Source organism: Bubalus kerabau, chromosome 4, assembly GCF_029407905.1.
Source record: "Bubalus kerabau isolate K-KA32 ecotype Philippines breed swamp buffalo chromosome 4, PCC_UOA_SB_1v2, whole genome shotgun sequence".
Classification (NCBI taxonomy): domain Eukaryota; kingdom Metazoa; phylum Chordata; class Mammalia; order Artiodactyla; family Bovidae; genus Bubalus; species Bubalus kerabau.
Window position 1 is genome coordinate 122,914 of NC_073627.1, and position 5,781 is coordinate 128,694.

Genomic DNA, 5,781 nt, shown 5'->3' on the forward strand with positions numbered 1-5,781 from the left:
TTACATAGTTTTTTGTGATGTCAAGATGTCATTTTATATTAGTGTTTATTCCAGTGTGGGCCAGTAAAGCGTATTATAGTACATCATCTAGTCACTGGACTGATTTGTGGAAAATAGTGTCCCAAGAGAGAATATTCCCAAGATAGTGTCAGCTGAATATAAGCAAGATACATAAAACATTGTGCACAGTGTGCGACCATTTATGGTTTTAAATGTGGCTGTGCTCACACTCAGTCACGTCCCACACTTTGTGACACAATGGACTGCAGCCCACCGGGCTCCTCTGCCCATGGCGATGCTCCAGGCAGGGATACCAGAGTGGGTTGCCGTTTCCTGCTCCAGAGGACCTTCCAGACCCAGGGATTGAATCTGAGTCCCTTATGTCTCCTGCACAGGGAGGTGGGTTCTTTACCACTAGCACCACATGTGGAGTGAAGAGGAAATAGATATTCATAGTTGCTTGTGTCCATAAAATGACATTCTGGGCCTCTCTCTTGATCCAGGGGCTAAGACTCTGCACTCTCACTGTAGGGGCCTGAGTTCAATACCTTGTCATGAAACTAGAACCCACATGCCACAGCTAAGAGTTCCCATGGCAAAGGTCCCATGGACACAGCCAAATAAATACTTAGAAAAAACAAATAAACCTCCGGAAGCTATTCCTGAGAAACAAAACACGTGGCTGACTGTGGAAGCAGCAGGGCCTTAACAAGAAAGGAGGGGGTACGAAGAACAATGGAATATGAAGTATTTTATATTTTTAGGTTCTTGAACCTTGTACATGTATTGTAAGTTTATCAGAAATGCCAAGACATTACAACAAAATTTTAAACCTCTAAAGAATAGAACTCACAGCGTTATTTCTACAAACTGAATGAAAGTCAAGTTTGTTTTATCAGAAAGATTAGCTGGCTTCTCTAAAATATCTTCTTAGGCTTTTCCCACGCTACCCAGACAGTGGTCCATACAGCACTGTCTGGATTCTTGTCATAACGTAAAGTGAATCTTTTACACTATCCTCGGTCCTTGATGTCCAGCAAATGGAGGACGATGTCATCACGTTCCTTGCAGCAGGGGCCCACTTAGGCAGCACCAACCTCTACTTCCCAACGGAGCAGTACATCTACAGAAGGAAAAGTGACAGCGTCTACACTAGGAATCCGAAGAGAACCTGGGAGAAGCTTCTGTAGGCAGCTCATGCCATCGTTGCCACTGAAAACCCAGCTGCTATCCCTGCTGCGTCCTCCAGGAACCCTCACCAGCGAGCTGAGCTGCAGTTTGCTGCCGCCGCTCCTCTGGTCGGCCGCTTTGCTCCTGGAGCCTCCACTAACCAGACCCAGGCAGCTTCCAGGAGCCAAGACTCCTGGCAGTTACGATCCCTGAGCTGACCGCCAGCCTCTCCCAGAGATATGTATGTGAACTTCTTACCATTAGTCTGTGTGACACGGACTCTCCTCTGCACTCTGGAGACGACCCATTCCCCACAACCAGGGAGCTCAGTCGGTGGGTCTGACTTGGCGGATGCTCACCAGGGAAGTTCTACCCGTGCGCGGCACTGCTTCCTGTGAACACTCTTGGGAGGTCGTGCCTGATCCCCACGTCTGCAGATTCTGAAAAGGTTAAAAGGGAAGAGCAGGTGGCAGCTGAGCAAGCTCTGACCAAGGAGGACTTCACCGTGAATGGGTCACTTCAGCAGCTGAGTGCAACGCTACTGGATCTGAGGTGCTGGCCTAGTCCACAGGCGGGCAGGCGAGCTCGCTGCCTACTCAGCAGTTCCCCTGAAGGCTGGCCTGCAGCGCCCACTGCTCAGGCCACTGGACGGGTAGGCACAGCACTGCGTGGGCTTCAGCTGTTCTTTCACAGGCTCTTTTCTTGGGTGGGGGCCGTGCTGGGTCCTTGCTGCTGCACAGGTGTGCTCTGGTTGCGGTGAGCGGGGCGCACTCTCTGCTTGTGGTGCCTGGCCTTCTCGTTGCAGCGGCTTCCCTTGTTATGGAGCATAGGCCCCAGGGCCCCCAGGCTTCGGTGGTGGCAGAGCATGGGCTCAGGAGCTATGGCCCCCAGGCTGTGGAGCACAGGCTCGATGGTTGTGGTTCATGGTCTTAGTTCCTCTGAGGCACGTGGGTTCTTCCTGGACCAGGGATTGAACTCATGTCTCCTGCATTGGCAGGATTCTTTACCATGAGGCATTATGGAAACCCCACAAACTCTTAAAATGGAAATTGGTTGACAGAAAATAAGCAGTTTCTAAATAAATAAATATGTCTACTCATGAGGATGTTCTGTGACTTTTGCTGTTTTCTTTTCACATAAGAGGAAAATTTCCTAATTCATAATTCATTATGTTCTTCCCCCAAACAACATTTGCAACTGCTAATTTTATTAGCTAAGCTTGATCCAAGTTTTAAAATACTTTTCTCCCACTTTCCCCTATGCACTGTACGTTCATTATCAATTGAGATACTGTTTTATCATTGTTTAGTCACTCGGTCATGTCCAACTCTTTGAGACCCCATGGACTGCAGCACACCAGGCTTCCCTGTCCTTCACCAACTCCCAGAGATTATATTTATATGCTTCATATAGATAGGAGGATAATCAATTGACTTCATACTTGAATTATTTCTCTGAATCTGAATATTAATATGCTAGTAAGATATAAAACACTTGATTGAATTCAGCATAATAACAAGTAATAGAATCAGGTGACCATATCTTAAGACTGATTATAAAAGCAGCAGCCATGTTGATGAGGAGCAGTGACATGGAGGGGACATTTTATGTGGTGAGAGAGGGGCGCTGGCCTCAGGGATTTAAAGGGCTGTTTGAAAACAGTGGAACTTGGCTCAGTGGCTGGACCTCCTGGGAATCACTTCCCAGGGACACACAGGACAGAGTCCTGAGCATCCTGAGAGCCCACAAGGCGGTCTGAAGTGGTGGCCAGGGCACCCCTCTGTGTATCAGTGGAGATGGTAGCTGTATTGTGTGTCTATACGAGTCTGTATAAGGTGACCCTGCATGCAGAAAACCAAATTTGACTAAATGGCAGATGGCCTCAGCTCTAATATTAAGATCTTTTCTTAAATCAATTTCTTTCTCCTCTCAGCTTCTCCGTCTGAAAGGAGTTACTCTTCATGAGACCCATTCTCTTTTAATTCCCTTCTTAAAAGCCTTAGATTTTGTAGCTTTTTTTTTTCAGTAAGTATCTTTCCATGTTTATTCCTCAGACAAGACAAGCAAGAGTAAATTTTTCTTATTGGACTTTAAAGATAAACAAATACTTTTAAAATCAGACGTTCCAAAAGTTCTAAATTCATTCAGGTTCTCACTTTAGTATCTTCAATCCTAAGCCTGTAATGAGCGTTTTACTTGATTCAGACACAGCTCTGGGGCGTGAATTGGTGGTGGGACTCCACAGACCCCTGGAATTTTGAACTCTTGACAGTTAGATCTCTTTTTACAGAAGTGTTAGCAGCCAATGGAGCAAGGCGCATATAGTGCCAGATTACAGGGCTGACAGCGGGGAAAAGACAGTTTATTGATGGTAGAAAAGATCTGCCTTCTGACAAGCAGGCGCCTCTCACGGTGAGGCAAACTGGAAGTGCCTGCAGAGGCAAAGCCTCGTGGGCAGGGAGCCGGATGCTTCAGCCACACCCCTTATCAGCGCAGCCCTCAGAAAGCAGTCCTTCCTTAACCTGACTCGTGCTTCCTGTTTCTTTAACTCCCTGTGCTTCGGGGCTGCTCTGCTGAGTTGGACTCCCCTTTGCTTTTCCTAGATCTCCTTGGGGTCTTCTCACAGCGCCCGGCAGCAGGCGGGAAGCAGCGGCGCCATTGGGCAGGTCTGCTCCTGTAACTCCTCTGACAGCCGTGTGGCTGGGACAGCGCGCAGAGTGTCCACTGTCCCTCTCGTGGGACCAGAGGTCGGAATGGGGAAGATGGAAGGGCGGCCTTTGCTTTCTTTCACTCCCAGGCCAGGAGCTCTTAAGCTGAGGGATTTGGAGAGCCCAGGGAGCCTGTGCCCTCCCTGAAGTGATGCATAAAATGCATCTGTGCACAAGCTTTTGTTCAGATAAGAGTAAATGCCCTGGATTCACCCCTTCAGAATATTTTATCTTTGTTCCTAGTCTATACAGATACTGTGCTTTGAAGCACAACACCTCTGAAGTGATTTCATCACACTTCCACTGCTGCCAGTCCCTAGTAAACCCAGCTTTCAGAATCAAGAGAAGCTGGTGGCTGACAAGGCTTAAAAACATCCTTTGGAGTTCCTAGAATCAAGAGCATTTGACTGTACTCTACTGGAACATTTTAAGGTCTAGTAGTTTGCTTTTCGCTTGTGAGCAGCTAGGTCAAATTGTTTCCAAACAAGAAAACCGAACTAAATTCTATGTGTCTGACCAGGGTTACAGGACACAAAGTACTTTAGGGCGGGTCCCAGGTTGGCCTGAGATTCTGTCATTACCAGGAATCAAAGTAACAAAGAGCATTTGTGACACAAACCCTAAAAGCGTTTTATTATTGGATAATTTGGGTTGGGACTGTTCCCTAGAGAAGAGAATGGCAACTCACACCAGTGTTCTTGCCTGGAGAATTCCATGGGCAGAGGAGCCTGGTGGGCTACAGCCTAAGGGATCCCAAAGAGTCGGACACGACTGAGTAACTTTTACTTTCTGTTTTCAGTTTGGATCTATGGAGAGGTTAAGTCTTTTCTGTGAATATTTGTAAATGCTTCCTTCAGATCCAGTTATATGGCTTTGTGTTCTTCTGGAATTGCTCCCATGACATTGATCTGGACTTCATACACTTATGTACCAAATTACTTTGTTTTCTGTGCAACGGTGGTAAAACAGTTAAAAAGCAAGTAAACAAGCCAAAGCCCATGAACAGTTTTCCAAACAGACTGAAAGCGCCACCTACTGTTCAGTCTGTAGAGGTGCCCGAGGAATGTAGTCTGAGCCTATGGACTGAGGGCCACAGGAACTAGGATATTAAGGTAAATTAGACTCATATCTAACTATACTTTCTACTTATATGCTATTTATAACAAGTTATGTAGTTATGTTTATGCTCTCTCCTGAGCATTCTCAATCTTTGGTTACAGAAAGTAAGATATTGAAAATCACTGAGCTGTGGCAGATGTAAGAAACAGTATCAGGCTGTCATATGCTTTCCACGGGTCCCGATTATCCCACACCAACATACCTTTAGAGTTCTGGAGCAAAATTGCTCTTTGCCACTTTTATTCCTAGTAACAACTGAGGCCCAGAGCTCCCTGAGTAGCCCCTCCCACTGGGGACTTGACTGTATTTATTTTACATGTGTTTAAGAGATGACAGAAAAAGAGAAAGCTCTAAAATGGCAAAAGCTTTCAGGTACACCAAAAAGGTGGTTTTTAATGTTGGTTTGAGTGTTTTGCTTTTAATGGAACAATCCATTATAGAACGGGCCAAAATAAGTTTAGAGAATACAGTGTACTTTTGCTACCTCTGAGAGCTACTAATTAAAACATGTCTTTACTATGGGCCTGGCATAAATTCAGACTTGCCTTGGACAGGTGACTGACCTCCAGGCTGCCTTAAACCCAGCCGGTGTTCAGGGAGTGGCCCGTGACTGGAGGCACAGCAGCCTGCAGCCGGCATCTCACTGTTTGTGCTGCTCGTGTGCTCTTTCTGTCTCTAGTGCTTCAGCAGATATTCACTCTCTTCTACGCAGCTTATCATTTGTTTGACTCTGAAATACATTGGTTCAGTTTTTATGATAAGCTGGTTCTGTACAATCATATGT

General features: G+C 46.2%; 1 pseudogene; it reads left to right on the forward strand.

Annotated features, from left to right (window-relative positions):
* Positions 1 to 901: 901 nt before the first annotated feature.
* LOC129648516 (40S ribosomal protein SA-like) lies at positions 902 to 4,025 on the forward strand (annotated as a pseudogene).
* The last annotated feature ends 1,756 nt before the right edge of the window (positions 4,026 to 5,781 follow it).